This window comes from Eulemur rufifrons, chromosome 18, assembly GCF_041146395.1.
Source record: "Eulemur rufifrons isolate Redbay chromosome 18, OSU_ERuf_1, whole genome shotgun sequence".
Taxonomy (NCBI): domain Eukaryota; kingdom Metazoa; phylum Chordata; class Mammalia; order Primates; family Lemuridae; genus Eulemur; species Eulemur rufifrons.
Genome location: NC_091000.1, coordinates 22,654,738 through 22,677,463, shown reverse-complemented (window position 1 = coordinate 22,677,463; position 22,726 = coordinate 22,654,738).

Below are 22,726 nucleotides of genomic sequence, written 5' to 3'. Positions count from 1 at the left end.
GATATTGATTATATCTTTATAAATTAAACTACATTAAATAGAAAGGCTTAACAGTTGATGTTTATATTGGTCTTTTAATGTCCTAAACATTCACAAAATTTATATATAAATTCATAGTAATTTAAAGAGTGAAATTAACAGATTCTTTATTCTCCTTTCTCTGGCTAAAATTGATGTTCTAAAACCTTTGGTTTTAAATAGAGGTAACAATGAAATAGAAGATATATCATTCACTGCACCTTGATCAAAAATCACTTTACTTTGGCATTTCTAAGAAATATCTAGAGCAAAGACTGGCACTAAGAGCTTTACAAGAATGTGATACAGCTTACAAAATACTGGACTGGATACATAACATATTTTTTTTAAATTGCTTTTTGGCTTCTTTGTGTATTGATACTGAAACTCAAGAATTGGCACTATAAATTGTCTCCATTAAATTAAACAATTTTTTCTTCAGAAATGGTAATCTACCTCAGAAACAAACAAACAAAAAAATCTATTCTTCGCTCTAATGGGGAAAACTTTTTACTTGCTTATTTTTCTCTAAAAATCTCTCATCACACTGTTTATCTTTTTGTTGTTTTGCTTCTTAGTTTGTTTAAATATCTTTAATGTGTTGGAATTTAAATATGTTCAGAACTGTGACTGGCTGACAAAAACGCAATAATTTTTAATATTGCATCTTGTGTATTCCTCTGAGTTTTTTTTAAGGTTTGAATTATTTCCTGGGAGAAATCTTGTTTGTTATAATGTCTTCTTAACAGGAGTTTCTCCAATGTTGTCTAGTATAAAATACCTCCTTACCTCAGTCCAGACTAGAGAAACAGCAATTCTTTCACAGAAAAAAAAAAAAAAAAAAAATTGTGAGCATTTGACCACAGGGTTCTGCTTTTGTAAGGTTTTATAGTAAACATGTTTAGTAGAAGAAAGGAGTAGGTATGTTTCCTTTAATCCCTTTCTCCTCCAATATTCATTTGAACTGCTCTCAGCTAAATCTTTATACCTCACATTGTCATTGGAATGCTTGTGTCTGAAAAAAAAATTGAAATGTATTCTGCAAAATCCATTCTTCCCAGATACCTTTGGTACAGTCATATCCAAGAACAGGAAGTCTTACGGAGAGATTAAGGTAGCTACACTCACTTTTAAACCAATCCTTGGAAATGCTTCCACACCAAAATATTAAGATTTAATATAATGAAGCTTTTGTCTTTATTTATTGTGATGCTATAACTCAAAAATCCATATGAATTTACTAGACAGAAATTTTGTTTAATGTGTTTTATGAATTATAGTTAATCATGATAATTTTACACATTTTGAGACAATATGGGTAAAGGCTGCCTGCAACCTGGAGTTGTTTAAAGTAATTTATAGCTTAAGAAATTTTATAGTCCAAAGTAAGGAAATAAAACTGTGAGTAATTTTAGACAATGTGTGTTATATGCATACTTATCTGGGTATGTGATTTGAATATAGATTGGCTGGGAAAGACGAAATTAAATTATGTCAACTTCATAGACATAATTTTAAGTATGCCCAATTTTAGTCATAACTTGGGTAACTGAACTAAAGTAACTCAATAAAGTAAAACAGTAGAATTGATTGAGAAATTTAACACATGTTCAGATGCTGTTTTAGAAGCAAACTTTAGTTTGAATATTGACAACAGCTGTGACCAAATCTGTATTGAAAAAAATAGGTTTATTGAAATTAAATATTTATTGCGATTAGGTATAAAAACAATAGCAGGAACATGATTATAATCTTCGATACACTTGTTATTTGTCAATAGTTATTTTTGTGTCTCATTGAGCGAGTAATTTTGTTGGTATCATCTGTGTTTTAATTAAATTTTCATGCCTAAACAGCCCAACTTGAGGGAAAATTTATCTTTCTTATGAAAAAAAAAATGAATTTAGAAGAAAGTTCCTTAAATATAAAGAAATACTTTTCATCAGTATTTTTGACAGGTTTAGATTGAATTCAGACCTATAAGATTTTCTGCAGATGCAAGGTTCCAAAACTATTGCTTTATTGTTATTTTGCACAGTGTTATTACAAATGTCTTTTTTTCTCCTTGATTTCACCTTATCTGAAGACATTCTTTGCACATTTCTTCTAAGCCCAGCTTTTGTCAGACCAATCCTCAATGAACTTGCTTTTGTTGTTATCAAGGATTATCACTTTGAGTATCTTGTGCCTTAGAGGTAAATATTTATAAGAAGCTTTGATTCACTCTGTATTTAAATATCCAAAAGCACCCCAAAGGACTCCCCCATACTACCCTCTTTATACTTTCCATAATGCAATCATGTTTTAATTTCTCTGAGTAGTTAGGGCAAGGTGTATTAATAAACAATGTACTTAAATTTACCCATTATAAAATTATCTACCTATACAATTCTGGAAAAATACAAGTAAACTTGTATTTTATAAGTACAATAATAATTATTTCAATTTAAGCCCAGCTGGGTGGCAAAGGAATTAATGAATTAGTAAATTGCAGGTACAATATTCATCAATTGGAATAAGATGAGAAATAGGTAGTTGTCTTAAAATACATAGAAGATGAGGCCGGGCGTGGTGGCTCATGCCTGTAATCCTAGCACTCTGGGAGGCTGAGACGGGTGGATAGCTAGAGGTCAGGAGTTTGAGAGCAGCCTGAGGAAGAGCGAGACCCCGTCTCTACTAAAAAATAGAAAGAAATTATCTGGCTAACTAAAAATATATATAGAAAAAAAATTGGCCGGGCATGGTGGCATGTGCCTGTAGTCACAGCTACTCAAGAGGCTGAGACAGCAGGATCACTTAAGCCCAGGAGTCTGAGGTTGCTGTGAGCTAGACTGATGCCACAGTACTCTAGCTCAGGCAACAGAGTGAGACTCTGTCTCAAAAAAAAAAAAAAAAAAAAAAAAATCCACACATAGAAGATGAGGTTGAATAAAGCTATGGTTAAATATCTTAGCTACCATTCACTATTTTTATGATTTCTGGCAAATTATGTAATGTATTCAAATTTCTGCTTTTAGAGTTTCAATATTAGAACCATAACTACCAAAAATAGTTTTCTGAGGACTAAACTTAAACCCTTATCGCAGTCCTTGAAATTTAATAAAATTTTATTGGTTAAGTACAAAAGTATCATTGAAATTTTCTCATATAAACTATGGAGAAAAGTTTAAGGCATTAAATATATTGTTCTATATTTATTTTTCCATACCAGCTGCAAATATTTTTATTGTGTTTACCACATATAAATATTTCCATTTCATAATCATAGAGTATTTTTAATGTCAGTATTTGTAGGTATAATGAATGATGCCAAATGAGGACTCAAAATTTGACAAAATAGAGATAGCAATTATGTAAATGTCCCAAGACAATTTAAAAAACAAACACAATAAAATCTAGAAGCCAAACAAAGGTTTTTCTCTGTAAAATGAAGAAAATACATTCAATAATCCTCATATGGTTTGGGAAAATACTTGAGCTCACTTTGCAAGTATATTGTAACTTATATAAAGTAAACTATTTATTACTATAAGATTATTTTTAAAACTTTCAAAAATTTAGTATAAATTAAAACTTTCCCAGTTAATGTTTTAAATATAAAAAATACATTAAGTAAAATGAATTAAATATGTGTAAATTAGACCATCAATATTTCTCATATTCAGAATAACAGTATCTCTCCAACTCTATAAGATTTATAAATTTAATTTATGCTTACTCTGCTTATTTTTTTAAAATATGAGAACAGTAAATAGTTCAGATTAATTCTTGTCCTCAAAAAGTTATACTTTAAATCTATTGATTATATTATTTAGGAATGATATAACCCCTATTGTAGTTTGATTTGCCAGGATGAAACAAGTGGATGATTTTTATACAGGTCTATATCACTTTCTTAACCAAATTCAAAGGTTATACTATATGTAAAGAAAAAATTAGATAGAAAACAATTTTAGTTATATTTACAGGTAGAAAATATTATGGTTTCTTTATTCTTTCAACATATGTTTAATTAGTTCCTAATAATTTCTGACAAAATAATGATTCAAAAATTATTTGGACTCTGCCTTCAATGAGTTTTATGCTAGTGATAGAGACAGACATCAATAAAGTAAGATTACAAATAAATATAAAATATCTTTATTAACTTCTGTTAACATATTTTAAATAATGGAGCAGGAACTCCATTTTTGCTTCGGAGTAGAATCTACATTTTTACTTAGAGGAAAGCTCATTCTGCTGGCAGAGAAAATGATGTATTTTAATTGAGCAATATTAGATGTGAGTTGACCAACATTGAAGCTACTGCAGACGATAGAGATGTGACAAAATCAATAGAACTAAATTGTAGATTTACACATGTAGGGGAAGGGTGGTCAAAGACGACTTTTTTTTTTTTTTTTTTTTTTTGAGACAGAGTCTCACTCTGTTGCCCGGGCTAGAGTGAGTGCCGTGGCGTCAGTCTAGCTCACAGCAACCTCAAACTCCTGGGCTTAAGCGATCCTACTGCCTCAGCCTCCCGAGTAGCTGGGACTACAGGCATGCGCCACCATGCCCGGCTAATTTTTTGTATATATATATTTTAGTTGTCCATATAATTTCTTTCTATTTTTAGTAGAGACGGGGTCTCACTCTTGCTCAGGCTGGTCTTGAACTCCTGACCTCGAGCGATCCACCCGCCTCGGCCTCCCAGAGTGCTAGGATTACAGGCGTGAGCCACCGCGCCCGGCCCAAAGACGACTTTTGAGGTGCTGGTTTAAGTTAGGTGAATGGATAATGAAGGCATTTACCAAGTCATGAAGGTTGAACTCTTTGAGTTTTAGGATCCTTTGAAACATATGTATTTAACTAATTGGGTCTGAAAGTCATAGACATGTCCCACCTGAAAATATAAATTTTGGGTCTTGTAATCAGTTGAATTCATGAGCGTGGATAAAATGACCTAAGGAGAGAATGTAGCATGAGAAAGGAGCTCATGACCAAGCACTGGGTCACAGCAACTACTAATGTCCAATCAATGAAATCATGCCAACAAAATAATACTGATAGAAAGTAAGCACAGAAGCAGAGGAAAGCCAGGAAAATGTTGTGTTCAGAATCCAAAGGAAGAAAGCTTTTTAAGAAGAAGCTAAAATGTGCCTAAGAAGTCAAATGACATGAAAACTGAAAAACACCTGTTACAATCCCACTACTGGACATCTACTCAAAGGAAAAGAAATCATTCTATCAAAAAGAGATCTGCACTCAAATATTTATTGAAGCACAATTCACAATTGCAAGGATGTGGAATCAACCCAAGTGCCCATCAATTCATGAGTGGATTAACAAAATATGGTATATGTATTACTCAGGAATACTACTCATAACATGAAGAAGTATGAATTAAGTCCTTTTGCAACAACTTGGTTGGAACTGGAGACCATTATCCTAAGTGAAATATCAACATTGCTAATTTAAATTTTTCTAGTTGATAAAATATGTTGATGGAATTGTGGAAACAATATTTTGACATAATTTTTATATCATAGGATTCAGATATTTGTTTAATCAATAATGTTATTTAGAATTAATTCTAATCATAAACTTTATGGTTGTTGATAGTGTTTATCTTATAGGGATATTTGCAGCCAACACATGAAGAAAAATTCAAGTTTTTAAGCAAGGTCAATAGTTGCTAATTTCATTATCTATGAAAGAGAAAAAAGGAAACTAATAATAAAACTATATTTTTATGTTTTTTTTAAAAACCACAAGGGTTTAATTATCAACATTCATATTGCAACAGGATCATAAATGTCAGGTGATTACAATAAGGAATTAAAACCATTTCCCAGGTTTGTACATTTTTTTATGATATGTACTTAAGCTAAGGAGACAAAAGCAGACCTTTTCCTCCTCCTTTACTCATCATAATTTTCCAGATTTTATCATTTCTTAATTTTGTTTCAATAAAATTAATGAAGTGTTTTGTGTTCTGATAATTATCATTTGAGTCTCTTGTTTCTAAATCTTTTTATACTTCAAGAACTTATGCAAGGCTTTAATTTTACACTTGTTCAATCCCAGTACTGTGGGCGTAATATTGCCTGCACTTCACAGAATGTTGAACTCCAACCACCCAGTTTTTATGAACCAAAGATGAACTTATCAACTGGTATATAGCAGCATTGTTTTTAATGTAACTATTTGAATAACTTAGAAAAAGTTAAGAACAGGACATAAAACAGAGAATAAATAGAAAACAACCATAAGAATATACATCTGTAGATCTAAATAAGATACTAGCTGGAATATTATGCTCAATAGTTAGCTATTTATTGCTGTTACTGTCTAAGAGTAAAAATATATTAGAGTAAAAATGTTGAGTAGACTGTGAAGAAGAAAATTTTTCATGTGTTGAATAAGATTATCCCCAATAAATTATTTCACAGCACTTGACTCAACTGTTTTTATTTCAATATAAATAGGTTCTAGGGCATAAAAATGACAGAAATTCACAATATTCAGTCTCTGAAAATTGAGTAAAAGAGCATAAACAGAAATAAGAGCAAAAATAAAATATCATTTTACATGAAGAGAATTTAAGTGTGTGTCAGGGAATCCAGAAAGCATTTTCTCAGGTAACAGAATTCAGTTATATATATATGTCCTTTATTTATTTAGCTATTACCAAACTTATTTTATTTCCTCAGAAATATAACTTTGTTTAAACAACACACCTTTCTACTTATTCTCATGTTTTTGTTTATGACCTTTCAAAATGTATCTTTTTATACCCATGTGATGATTCGATTAAGAGAAACATCATAAACAAGAGTGTTCAATGGGCCTTAAAAAATTAAACTATTAAAAAAATAACGTGAAAAGACTAAACAGAATTGCTAACAATGAGGTACTGGAAGGCAGCCAGTCTACAGGCAACATAAAAATACTTATTAGTTCACTAGCCTGATAAACTGAAGATTTATGGGGAATAAATACAAATGAAGTCTTCAAAGCATGTCTATAAGACATTTTATTCAAGAGGTGAATGAGAATAACTACAAAGAGAGAAAGTACAAGCACATAAAATATATATTGAATTATGACTTTCAGCCAAATGACACTGTAATAAAACTACTTGCCAAAAATCGTGGCGTGCAGAATTACCAAGATGTAAAAATAGGAAAAGCGTAGCTCATGTTGAACAAAATTATTAAAAACCAAATGCATTCATAAACACAATTCACAGACAATGCTAAATCAAAAGTGGCTTTGCCTACCAAATACCGAATATATATTGAGTATGGAAGGGATTGAGCTTATCTTGGCATTTTCATCCCTAACCACTTACAAAATGCCTTTTTCAGTTAAAAAGATCAACTATCAGGGATCTGAATGCTTGCACTGAATAAGAAAAAAAATCTAATTTGTTTGCATATTTTCATGTTATTCTTCCTATACTTCTTCATCCTAATATTTGTAAAATATGAGATATATTTAAACAAAGAATTATATATATATAGACACACATTTGTATATAGGCAAAAATGACATATTTGAAATGTAATTTAAATTATACACTATTACTCAATTATAGGAAACAAAAATATTTTGATATATTTAATAAAATACACTGAATTTCAAACACGGCATTTGCTTAAAATCATGGTAGGCTGACTATATGATTATATTAAATATTAAAAATTCGGCAAATGGAGTAAAGGTTGAGGTGAGAGGTAGAAAAAAGGAAAAAATCAGCACTATTTTTGTGGAATAAAGAAAGAAAAGCAAGTTGATGTGAGGCAAGGCAGCAACATCCAGCCAGAAAGGCAAAGATCGACTAAACAGATCAGAATCAATAACCTTCGCGTTAAACAAGCTCACCTGTATTTCAGGCAAATATTAGCACTGAGATTTCCTGGGGTGAAATATGGTCTCAAGCAGTGTACAGTGGTGGAGAATATGTCTGGAAAGTACTTAGAATTAGAAAAACATGTGTAACTACCTTGAGGTAGCATGTCAACAAGCAGAAGTACCTGACCTTAGAACTGGGTTTCTGGAATTGGACTCCAGCTCTTGCTTAGTCTGGAAGCTAAAGTAAGAGGATGCAGTAGAAAGTAAAACAGATTTCTCAACCAAAGAACATATACAGTGCTTTTTTATTTTTTATTGCCAAAGTGTGCTTGTATGAAAGACAAAGGATATTGTAATGGTAGTTTAAGTCATAAGAGATTTGTATGTCATACTAAACATAGTTTTGTACTTTGGTGAGTTAAAATCCTTGAAGAAATTTGAGCAAAAAATTAACTTGCAATTGACTGAATGTACACCCTGGGGGGAAAAAGTGACTATTGAGACACTTCCTAGACTCATGATTTAATTCGTAGGGAAAATTATGACGTAAGATGATATGAAAATATATATATTAAATATTTCTGATTTACATTGTCTTTTGAACAACTGGAAGGAAATATCCAAATGATTGTAGAGAATATGAGAATATAGTTCATGACTTTGAGAGATTGAAAATCATCATGACAAAGATGTAGCTAAAAGCCCTGAACATGAGTTTAACTAAGCATTGAGACTATGGGGAAGAGTACTAGGAATCAACACTTTGGAACATCTACAGGTAAGAAAAAGGCAAGAAAAGAAAAAAAAAATCTTATAAAACAGAAAACACAGGCAGAGAAGTGGGAGTAAAACCAAAGGAGTGATATGAAAATCATAAAAGTGTTGTCGTCTATATTTTAGGACACTTCTCCCCTATAAAAGAGACTAGTGTGTTATATTAATACAATATGGGTGCTTTTAAAGTATAGAAGTAAGCCTAATTAGTGAAAATTACAGTACAGCATGGTGACTTTGTTAATGATGATATATAGTATTCTTAAAAAATGCTAAGAAGTTGGATGTTAAGCATTCTAACCATAAAAGTGGTAACATATAAAAAGTGCATATATTAATTAGCTAGATTTACACAATCCACAATGTATATATACTTCAAAACATCATGTTGTACATGATAAATAACATACAGTTTTATCTGTCAATTTAAATAAAGTAATGAATGGATTTAAAATACATAAATAAATTGTATACAGTCAGGAGAAAAAAGAAACTATAAGAAAACATTTTTCTCAATAAAGGAAAAATCTTCAAACACAATGTGAAGATGTAGAAATACAAACTACTCAATCTGAACAATAATGAGAAATTACACTAAAAAAAATGAGTAGAGCCTCTTCTCAAACCCCATCAATATGAAAAAGAAAGCCTGTCTTATTTTACAAAGGAAGAAGAGGACATCTCCAAACTCTTTTCTCAAGACTTTGCTCTTTATCATAATATAGAACATAAGGATCTTGATCATTTTTTAAATTGTTCAGAATATCTCAGTGCTTCTCAGTAAAATTATGATATTAGGCTAATTATACATGTTGATTAGAAAGTCATAATTAACATGGATAACTTACTAGTGAAGATAAGCCTTCAGAGGATTTAGACATGTGCCACACTAGTAAAGTTTAGAAATCTAATTATATGTGGCACGTTATTAATAGAACCTCCCCTGTAGATCTAGGGAGATTTTACCTTCTACTCCATAATAGTAAGAAAGAAGCATTTGATTCTTGCTCACTATCTTTAGATTGTGAAGACAGTATATACCATCCTTGAAAATAACTGTTTGGATTCATTTTTATGATGAATCAAGCACCAGTCTCCCATGGGGCTAGCCAACTTAATAATCAACTCTATATTTTTTTTCTTCCTTCCTGGTTTTACCTCCCCAATCTCTGACCTGCTAACTGGAATTAAGTTTTTGTTTCAGTTTTTGCTTTGAACAAACCTAGGCTAAAGACAGTCTTAATCTAGAAATACATACCTACATAATTAATCTAGATAAGAGCAAAACAATGTTTCAACTATAAAACAAACTTTGCACCCTGATATTTTTTCTCAAGTCATGATTCAAGCATAAAATTTTAAACAAGTTTTAATCAATTATCTCCAAATATGGTAAAATGCATTATAACTTATGAATATTTAGCAGTTATTTGTTAAATAGTAGCGACATAAGAGGTCCTATGCAAAGCTATTTCTAAGGTACTTTATTAAGGAGATTTCAATTGTGTTTCCTTTGTCTGTCATCAATTATTATTGTCGTTAATATAAAATATAAAGTAATGAGAATTATTTTTAAGGTTGCAGTCAGGAAAATAAAACAAAAGCAAAACACAAAAACAGCAAACAAGTAAAAACAGAACCAAAAACCTCCTCATCATTGTCATCATCATCACGACCACAACAAATCTTATTAGATAGTTGAAATTCTTTGATGACTAATTAAGCACTGATAAATTCACTTAACACATCATTCTCATTTGGCTGAGATCAAGTGTAAATTTACTAAATACTCAAAGTGTATTATCTGTGAATGAATAAAATAAATTGTGACTCAATTATGTATTTTTGAAATCAGTGAACATAGAATTTGTTTTCAATCAGTTTTAAGTTATTTAAAAAAATAAAATCATAATTTTAAGATGAGACATTTTTGGCCAATTTAGAAAAAAAAACTATTCAAAGAATTGTGACTTATGTAAAAGAAAGAAAAAAAAACTAAGTTACATAGTAATCATAAATATTAACCAAGTTAGATTACCTAACAGTGCTTTTCCTCTATCTCTCCAGTATGGTCTATAAAGTTGGCTTGTTGTAGATACTCAACCCCATTAAAAAGTGGGAAAAAGACATGAACAGAAATTTTTCAAAAGAAGATAGATTAATGGTCAATAAACATATGGAAAACTGCTATATATCTCTAGTCATCTGGGAAATGCAAATCAAAACCATAATGAGGTATCATTTAACTCCAGTGAGAATGGCTTTTATCAAAAAGTCCCAAAACAATCAATGTTGGTGTGAATGTGGAGAGATAGGAACACTCATGCACTGCTGGTAGGACTGCAAACTAGTACAACCTCTGTGGAAAGGAGTATGGAGATCCTCAAAAGAACTAAAAGTAGAACTACCATTTGATCTAGCAATCCCACTATGGGGTATTTACCCAAAGGAAAAAAAAAACACTCTATAAAAAAGATATCTGTACTTGAATGTTTATAGAAGCACAATCACAACCACAAAGATGTGGAGATAATCCAAGTGTCCATCAATATATGACTTAATTAATAAAATGTGGTATATGCAAAGCATATACCACTCAGCTATTGAAAAGGTGAACTACATATTATATTAGTCTGGATTGGAGCTGGTGCCCATTCTTCTAAGTAAAGTATCACAAGAATGGAAAAACAAACACCACATGCACTCACCATTAAATTGGTACTAATCCATCAACACCAATGTGTATACATGGGAAATAACACTCATAGGGTGTTGGGTAGGTGGGAGGGGGGAGGCAGGGATAGGCAAACTCACACCTAATGGTTGCTGTGCATGCTGTCTGGGGGATGGGCACACTTGGAGCTCTTACTTGGGCAGTGCAAGGGCAATTTATGTAACTAAAGCATTTGTACCCCGTAATACTCTGAAATAAAAAATAAACAAATAATATAAATAAATTAAAAAGTGTAGTATGTACAAATTTATGATTTTGAATAATTAGATAAAAAATGTAAATGTTTTCCCAAATCAAAAGTGAAATAATCACTTCACAAAATCAGTACAGCTTGTACTGTTTATCTATCTACCTATCTAAACAGATATATATATATCCATATGACAGTAAATTTTATGCGTCAATTAAGAGTGTATCTCTGGATTAAATTAATATTTAAATTGGTGAACTCTGAGTAAAAGAGATTCCTCTTCATACTATAGGTAAAGTTCATGCAATCAGTTGAAGACCTGAGTAGAAAAAAAAAAAAAAAAAAAAGAACAGCTCTCTCATCAAGAGTGAATTCTACAGCAGACTGTACTCAAATTTTACCTACACCATTGACTTTTCCTAGTCTCCACCTTGCTATGCACCATTGGCTGTCCTAAATTTCCAAACTGCTGGCCCACATGGCAGATTTTGGACTTGCCAACCAACATCATTATGTGCCAATTCCTTACAATATATCACTTTACATACATATGCATATATATCATATATGATATATGAATGTATATTATATATGATAGTTACATATATATTATACATATAGGTTCTGTTTCTTAGAGAACCATGACTAATATAATCCTCAAAATAATTTTGATTGAAATTATACTTATTTATAGGCCATTATGTCTGACTTCATAGTACCAACAAAAAGCGATTGCAACCTGAAAACAAAATCAATCAGAATGCCATAGAGTCAAATTTCTAGACAATTTTTTTGCTCAAACATTTATAATTCATCATGTGGGTACTGTCATATAAAACAGCTGACCTTCAGAATATCATAGATCCCACCACTGCTACATCATAAAAAATCTTGAGCCACACTAAAATTTATATTTTAATTAATTCATATTTTTTCCATATTTGACTTAAGAAATTTTAGTTACAACAATTAGTCTGAATAGAATACGCTATGTCGCCCATGTACCACCTTTCCCCCCAAATCAGAGCTCCAGGCGTGTCTGTTCCCCAGGTAGTGCGCGTTGTAACCTGCAATTCTGTATCCCCCATAACAATAAGATGAAATTAAAAAAATATATATATACATATATTATACATACAATGCAGTATATAAGCAATATACATAACCTGCCAAAAATTTTGAAGATAATGTTAGTACCAAGCACCTTTCCCTTGCGAGGGACTTTATTAATAGTTTCAGTGGTTATAGTACTCATAAAGCCTTATTTCATAGTTGTAAATTTCACTTTTGAGCCAATTTGCCTCAATTCAAATGGTAGCTCCACTGTTTCATAATGTATGATCTTGGCAAAGTTGAATAATCTCGTTGTTCCTCAATATTATTATCTGCAAGAAAGGAAAATAATACTATGTACTTAGAGGTGGTTTGACTATTAAATAAGCCAATTTATGTATAAGTGCTTAGGACAGTCCTTGGCATTTAGAAAGTACTCAGTGCTCATAGTTATTACTAACCAAGACATTTGCTGTTAGATTTTGATACATACTCTATCATGCTATGGAAATTATTTTCATTAAATATTTCTCCCTGTGATTAATTTACTGAAAGATTTTTAAAAGCATAGATATTTAATTGTATTAATAACTTCTAGAAATCTATCAGAAAATTCAAATTTAACTTTCCCTTTTTGTCTCATATTGCAATATATGTTATGATGTTCTTAATGTTGAACCATCATTGAGTCCCTGTGATTAAATTCTACTTGGACATATTATACTATTCTTTTAATATAGCAATAGGTTCAATTTGTTGTCATTTTTTGTGATTGTTGCATTATTTTCCAAATTTTCTGCTTCTTGTGATTTAATTTTGTCATATGCATTTTCCTACAAAATTATCATAGTGTTGAGCTATTCAAATTTGTTAGCATAAAATTGTAAATGTAAATAAATCTCTTATAATTCATAAACTTCCTGTTCATATATTGGTTCCCATACTTCTATTTTCTGTCTTGAATAAACTTTAAAAACTTGAAAAAAAAAAAAAAGAATACGCTATGTCATGCTAATAAGTCAAAATCTTAATGGTTTGTGAAAATCAAATTTATTTCTTTCTCATGCTAAATGTTCATTGTGTGAAAAATGCATCTCTGCTCAATGTTATCTTCCCACCAGGTCCAGGCTGAAGAAGCAGACTCTCCCAGGGGCATGCCTTTTGCTTGGAAGAGGGAACAAAGGGATAGGGTTAACAGTGATTTGGCTTTTAAAACTTCAGAAATGACACATATCACTTCCACACTAATTTCATTGATCAAAATAATTTATATGTCCTCTCCTGATTTCAAAATTCAGAGATGTATAATTTCTTTCTGGGTAGATCACCACAAATCCCAAACTAAGTCTTATAATTGGGCAGGGATGGAAAAATGATCCTCATGCAAAGACAGTCACAGCAAATCATACTGACAGCCTTGACATTGATAGGATACGGCAGTATAATCCTCCCTCAGGAGAAGCAGCAAAGGTTTTGAACAGTTATACAATATAGTACATATTTGATGTCAATACAGCTGACAGAACTACATACATTATCAATGGATGAAGTTACAGAGAGTGATATTTTGGTTCCCTAGAAAAATATTCTTACGAGTAGTCACAACAAAACAACTGCCCAATGGAAGTGTGAGTTTTAAAGGTGACAATTAATAACATGTCTTTAAATATTTCAATATGAATCTAACACCATATCTCAAACAAGTCTATATTAAAATCTGCTGGAATCAAAAATCTCCAAGTCCAATAATATGACAGTTTTATGTATTCCTTATTTAAAATAATTCTTTGTTCTTAAGATGTTTGGAAAGAGGAATGATATGAAGAAAAAAGTTGAAGAGATTAATAAGGAGTAGAAAAAAGAGGACAGGAAAATAGAAATGGAAATCTGGATTCAGAAATAAAAGTCTTCTTACCAGTGCTAATTTTATTTTTTATAAAATCCTGGTAATATAGTTGGAAAGAAGAATCAAGCCTTAGTATAAAGAAGAAAACTTGTATAGTATTATGGTCAAATCTTTTTATTTAAAAACACAAAATAAAATCAACAGATACTATTTATGTGAATTGAAAGATTTTCTATAGTTAAATAACATCATGATTTTCATTTATTTAAAGTGACAGTTAATAAATTTGGGGGAAATACAACATTATTTTCAGAAATTATTTTATTTTGTGCAAAAACTATTTTCTTTCTGTGATGGCTTCAATTAAATTGCTAATCTTATTAATGATTTAAGTCCAAGATGGTTTTACATGCGACATTGGGAAATTTAGGAATGTGTATGTGTTTTGGAATGACACAGATTTGCATTGAAGTGCTGACTGGAAAAGTATGTATTAACTAAGGATTAATAGTTACTTTGAATGAATCTAAATTTCTTTTATAAAATTGTGATAATAATCACATTTCAATTAAATTATTTACAGATTTTAATGTCTGCTTTATCATAACTTTACCAGTCAATGGAAGCCTTATAGACATTTAAAACGAAGAAGAGTAATTCTACAAGACACAAATACATAGTCCTTTCTATATTATTTTAACTGAAAATATTATTAATTAGATGTTGTTGCTTCCTTTTTATATTTTTGCTTCATATGTGTTCATACAAACTAGATTCTATAGAATTGCCAATTAAAATAGCAAAGTTAGTTAAGAAAACATGTTTGAGAACTCTAGGAACATTTTTAGGGGCTTACTGGTTAGTGTTTACTATATGTCAGCCATATACTTTGCTTCTAATTTGATGTAAATTGAAAGCAAAAGTGCCATCTTTTCCATATCCCTTTTTTTCTTACAATCATTTACTTAGTAGTGATGGATGAGCCATTTGCTTGTCTTCAATAGCATGCTATACATCTATTTTAATGCATTTTAGCCATCAACTTAATTGATAGTTTTAAACAAAGGGATAGATTTATTTCTACAATGAATAAAACACTTAACATTTGCAGCCTATATAAATTATGTCAACACTTCTATTGGCTCTCCATTTTCAGCCTAATATACTGCTAATTTTAAAAGAAATCAATCAAACAATGTATAATCTATCACTAAATCACAGTTTCTACATAAATCAGAGCAAAAACATTTTTCTATAAAACTTTTAAAACTATGTGTTAAATAATTTTATCAAGAGCCTTCACTGAACCAAGAAGCGTTTGACTTGTCTGATGTATATCTCTGTGAACTCCCTTTATCATTTTACACTAGATTATTTGTCCTTCCCTGGAATCTCACCTATATAAGTAAGATATCTCTATGATTATAATTTATTAAATGTAGTGTCAGAAAATTTGTCTATTAATTATAAAGATGATTGAGTTTGATTTCATATGGTTTATTATAGAAAGTAATACAAAGAAATGACAATCAAATATTGACTTCTGAAAAGTCAGAATGAAATCTTTCCTGTATAAGTAAAAACCATTAGGTTATATTTCATAGAATCCAGTACACCTCATGGTATCTAGCAATTATCATGATTTATGTAATACAATCATTTCTATGTTTTTGTTACTAAATCAGGTGTGTTATTTTTCTTGGCTCATTACTAAAAACTACATGCTTTTATTCTATTATATTTTACTTTATAAAAAACTGATTTTTTTATTAAATAATCTTCTCATATGGATTAACATCATGCACACAAGCAGCTATTTCACAGATAAAAATTGCAGTCACTTGGAATTTACCACATTTGAGAACATGATATAATATGTATTATGTTCTTCTATGAGTCCTTTATTTTTCTTAATAAAATTACAAAACTTCTCTGTTTTTCTTTTTGCAACACCATTTTTTTATGGTGGAATTGCACAAAGATTTAAGTATTAAATTACAGTACCTTGCTTTATTTGTATTTAATGTAATTTTTAAAGGAACTAAGAGACAAGAAAATTATAAGGCGATGATATAGACCTATTAATACTAATACTAATGCTATAAAATCAAGGCATACTTTAATAAAGCAGAATTTAATTAAAATCAATTTCTACAAAAAGAGTTATGAAAAAGAATGAATCAAAAAGTACAACCCACTGGATGTGAGCAAATTCGAATACAGTCTAAACATAAAATATAATGTTAGATCTAAACATAAGTTGTAATGTTAACTGTGTTACACGGAATCCAAGATACCCACATTATTTATTACACATGACACAATAAAATGACCTCTTTTTAAATGTTCTCATCAAATATTAAAGACATTGAACAATATGGTTATGATTTTAAAATGAGACCAGTCAGCATATAAACTAGGCAAAAAGTTAAATCCTTGATTGAAATTTTTACTAATTATGTACAATGAAGCAAGAAAGTGTTAAGTTATTAAGTATGAAATATCCAATTTCCTTAAGTACTAAGTTTGACAGTTGATATCTCTGACATTTCACTTTGACACCTCTTGTTTTATTTTTATTGCGAAGGTACATCCTCAGTCTTTCAAATGCACAGTTTGGCTTGTGATTATCTTTCAAATTCTTCTTAGAACAATTTTTGTGAAACCATGGATAAGTCAAAAATTTTTGTTATTTTTGAATATGAGTTCCGTCTTGGAACCCATGCAGTGCAAACAGCTAGAAATATCAACAAAGTGCTTGAGAAGGATGTGGCTAATGAGCACACAGTATGTCAATGGTTTGAGAAGTTCCATTCTGGTGATTTTAACTTTGAAAATGAGCCACATGGGTGACCTAAGACCAACATGGATGACGATGAGCTGAAAGCTGTAGTGGAAGCAAATCCATCTCAACCTACGCTTGAATTATCAAGGTTTGACATTATCATCCCAACAGTATTGGACCATTTGAAACAAATTGGCAAAGTAAATGTCAGGGTTAACTTTGTGAGCGGTGTTGCCCCAGTTCTTTGGCTCCTGGCTTGGAAGACTCACAAGCCAGGCTGGTGCGACAGAGTGATGACAGGCACAGGCAACTCACAGAGCAGCTTTTATTGTGGGCTTTTCAGCATAGAATAGAAAGTGAAAGTACATTTCCTAAGGGGAAATGGGTCTATCTCCTGGAGTGGAGAAGATGCTGGGGTCTTACCACACTTCTACTTTATGATTATTATTATTATTTGTTTTAGCATATTATGAGGATACAAATGTTTAGGTTACATATATTGCCATTGCTCTACCTGAGTCAGAGCTGCAAGCATTTCTATCCCCCAGACAGTGCACACTGCATTCATTAGGAGTGTATATACCCACCCTCCCTACCCCCTTCCACCTACCCAACACCCAATGAATGTTACTACTATATGTGCACATAAGTGTTGATCAGTTAATACCAATTTGATGGTGAGTACATACGGTGCTTGTTTGTCCATTCTTGTGATACTTCACTTAGTAGAATGGGCTCCAGCTCTATCTAGGATTATACAAGAGATGCTAGATCACCATTGTTTTTTTGTGGCTGAGTGGAGCTCCATGGTATACAAATACCACATTTTATTAATCTAAACTTCTACTTTTATTCCTGCACCTTGTGATATGCTAAATGGTGGGTGGAATATTCATTATTTCTCTGGAAAAAAGGGTGGAGAGTTCTTAGAACTAAGGGCCCTCCTCAATTTTATCCTTATAGGGTAAATTACAGGGATTTCCATGAAAATTATAAACTGTCTTGGTACCAATGGGCATGACTTTTATTGTGTTAATGTATGTTATGAGAAAAAGGTTACCTTTGGACACGAGCTCCTCATTTCTGTGCATGCTCCTGGCCAGGAAAATTCCCTAATCTCAAGTTTTGCTATTGCTGGTTTTGTTCTTAATGCTCATTTGCCCCCTTATTTTTGCACCCCTCCTCTTTTCCTGTGGTTAGCTGTGCCAACCTGCACCTGTCTTTAACAATAAAGAAGGTGGATAAATGGATTCCTCATGAATTAAACGAGCGTCCGAAGATAAATCATCTCAAAGCTTGCCTTTCTTTGCTGTCACAACATAAAGGTGAACTATTTCTAGACCGTATTGTTACATGTGATGAAGAATGGATTCTTTTTGACAATCACAAGCATCCTGCATGGTGGTAGAATTAAGATGAAGTGCCGAAACACACTCCAAAACCAAATATTCATCCAAAAAAATTAGTAGTGTCTGTTTGATGGTCCAGCGTTGCTATTATCCACTACAGCTTCATGAAACCTGATTAATTGATTACAGTGGATGTCTGCTGCAACCAATTGGATGAAATGATGAGTATGCTTGCAAATTAAGCAGCCAAGATTGGTCAAGAGAGAGAGGCCAGTTCTCTTGCAAGACAATGCTCAACCACACGTTGCACAAACAACACTGCTTAAGCTACAGAAGCTGGGCTTGGAATTTCTCTGTCATCCATCATATTCACCAGACTTTGTACCAACTGACTACTAGACTATCACTTCTTCCAGGCTTTGGACCACTTCTTGCAAGGAGAAATTAAATTCTCCACAAGCTGTGGAAAATGCCTTTTGGGATTTTATCACCACATGCTCTTTAGGCTTCTTTGCTACTGGTATAAACAAGCTACCATTGAGATGGCCAAATTATGTCAACAGTTTAGGCACATACTTTGATTAATTATGCTACTTCTTGTTTGAGATATAATAAACTAAACTCTTGATTCAAAATCTGACACTTCATATTTAATGACCCATCAGATATTTTGATGTTGTATGCAAGGTAATTTTTTAGATGATAGACAATGGAACTCAAGGTGGGTTATTTGAGAAGTAAAAACAGGACAGTGATGACAGTCAGTAGAATGTTAGGATAGTGAAGCTATGAAATAAATTATCTAAAATATAATTTCGGCCGGGCGCGGTGGCTCACGCCTGTAATCCTAGCACTCTGGGAGGCCGAGGCGGGTGGATTGCTCAAGGTCAGGAGTTCGAGACCAGCCTGAGCGAGACTCCGTCTCTACTAAAAATAGAAAGACATTATATAGACAACTAAAAATCTATATAGAAAAAAATTAGCTGGGCATAGTGGCACATGCCTGTAGTCCCAGCTACTCGGGAGGCTGAGGCAGGAGGATCGCTTAAGCCGAGGAGTCTGAGGTTGCTGTGAGCTAAGCTGACGCCACGGCACTCACTCTAGCCTGGGCAACAGAGTGAGACTCTGTCTCAACAAAAAAAATAAAAAATAAAAAAAATAAAATAAAATTTCCCAAAATAACTTTTATAATCCTAAAGAACTCTAAATATACAAGGAAAAAATGAACAACCTTATTAAAATATGAAAAAGACCTGAACGGAGACCTCACCAATGAAGATATACAGATCACAAACACACACACACACACATACACAAATATGAACAGATGTGAAGCATCACATATCATTAGGGAATTGCAAATTAAAACAACAGTGGTATACTACGGCCCATCTGTTAGCATGACCAAAATCCAAAGCACTGGCAACCAAATGCTAGTGAAGATACAAAGCACTAGAAACTCATTCCTTGTTGTGGGAATACAGAATGGTACAGCCACTTTGGAAGACAGTTTGTTTGGTTGTTTTTTGTTTTTGTTTTTTACAAAACCAAATATATTCTTACCATTAGATTCAACAATCATGTTTCTTGGTATTTACTCAAATGAGTAGAAAGCTTTGTAATTAAAAAAAAAAAAGCCTTGTATGCAGATATTTATAAAACCTTTCCTGATTTCCTCATAATTGCCAAAACTTGGAAACAATCAAGATGTCCTTCAATTGGTGAAAAGATAAAGTATATAGCTTAAATTCAGTTATAGATACACATGATAATGTAAATAATATGGTTCATCCCGGTTCAAATGCAATACGATATTAACAAAAAAAGAAAGAAGAAAGAAAAAAAGAAAGAAAGAAAGAAAGAAAGGAAAAGAAGAAAGAAAGAAAAGAAGAAAGAAGGAAGGAAGAGAGGGAGAAGGCAGAACATGGCTGAGTAGAACCTTCCATCAATTGTCTCCTCCCCAGAACATCAGATTGAACAACTATCCATGCAAGAAAGCAACACAAGGATACCAAACTTCCATCACTTTTATTTAATGTAGTACTGGGAGTCATAGCCAGAGCAATCAGATAAGAGAAAGAAATAGAGGGTATCCAAATTGAAAAGGAAAGAGTAAAATTTTTTTTTTGTTTTTAGACAACATTATCTTATATTTAGAAAAAGTTTTTCTTTCCTTGATTGCACTGGCTAAAATTGCTAATAAAATTCTGGATAAAAGTGGTAAAAATGTAGACCCTTGCATTTTTTTCTAATCTTAGATGAAAAATTTTCCATATTTCACCATTAATTACAATGTTAGTTAACAGTGTAAAGGAAAGAAAAACAACAAAAGATATAATCATATGGAAAGGAAGAAGAAAAACTGTGCCTAATTTCATATATCACGATTGTTTACATATAAGTGTTATATCAAAAAATTACTGTAACTAATAACGATTTTTGCATTCCACACTATGTAAATGTTGCCTAAAAACAAAAAAATAAAAAATAAATCTGTAAACAAACAAAAAGTCTAGGTAGTTATGTCAAATGTCAATGAAAATATTATCTTTTATTTCTTCTTTTCTTACTATGCCCTATTGAAGCTACAGGGCCAGTAGTACACACAGCTACAAATACAATAATCTCTACTTGGCTTTCATGAGAATTCTGTTCCACTGAGTTGGCACACACAGTTGAATCCAGTAACTGATAGGCTTATAATGCAATGAGTTTTTGATATTGTAGAACCCATTGTTGCTGAAAGGATATCCATGCAAGGTTTGTAACCAAATTTTCTCTCTACTAATTAGATAAAGTTTCCCTCTGAAAATTATGGAAAAGAAGAAACCCAGTTTGCATATGCAGTAAGATAATATATTTTCTAAATAGACTTCTGAGTTCTGCTGGTAGTTTTGATACTTCAGAAGGGTAAAATCAGTGTTTCGATAAACCTGATTGCATTCTAGTGCAATGCAATTTAGCTTCTAAGAACCTATTGTCTTTTTTTGATTAGTAATTATTTTTCTTAACTGTTCAAATGCTATTACAGATCTTTTATTTTTCAAAAGTTTATTTCACAATTTTATTTATATAATGATTTTCTTTAGGATTTTTCAAATAAGCTGTTCTTCATTTCTTCTGTGGGCAGAGTTCCTTGTTCAGATGGCCTCTACACCTTGCACTACTCTATGTTTATAATCCGAAATTATTTTCCAAGAACCTGAAAAAAGTGACTCTACTATTTCTTATAAGGTCAATCCCTAGTGACAAATTTCATCTTGTTGTTGTTGTTGTTGTTTGAGAATGATTTGTGCTATAAGTTGGGTACATAATTATACCATAAAAGTTATTTTCTCCTTTCAGCCCATTAAAAATCACATTACAAAGTCATTTAGCCTTCAAATTGAAAAATTAGCTGCCATTCTTATAATTCTTAAAACTGATTTTCTGAAGGCAATATGTCTTCCTCTGGTCCCATTTAATACTTCTCATTACAATTATTTTTAATAGTTTGATTAAGATGTGTTTAGAAGTGGTTTACTGTGTACTTATGACACTTAGGTTTGTTGGGCTTCTTGAATTTATAAACAAACATAGTTCATAAGATTTTTAAAATCTTTAGTAATTACATATTTGAATAGCTTCTGCCTTATTTATTTCTGCCTCCTTGTTTGGAAATCCAATTGAATATCTTTGTGTTTCCCTATGTCTTGATGTTTCTCTCTGTTTTTGAGATAAAATGTTTTTTATTAAACTATCTGAAGACTTATTAATCCTGTTTTCTGAACTTTTGCCCTTCTGCTGTTACAACCATCCAATAAACTTGATTTTTGAATTTCAGGTATTATACATTTTAGTTCTGGGTTACCCAATTTGATGTTTTTCACAGATTTAAATTCTCCGTAAGGTTCTCCATCTTTTCAACCATTTTCTACCCATTCTTCCTTTTCTTTTATATACTTATTTATAAAGTGATTGTGAAGTTCCTGTATGATAATTTCAACATTATATTATCTAAGCTTCATTTCAGTTGGTTTCATTTGCACTTCAAAATTGGTCACATGTATTACTTCTTCACACTTAAAATTTTTTTGTGTGTGTTAGACTTTCTATGTAAAAAAAACTTTTAATGCTACAGTTTAAATTATTTTTTCCTGGG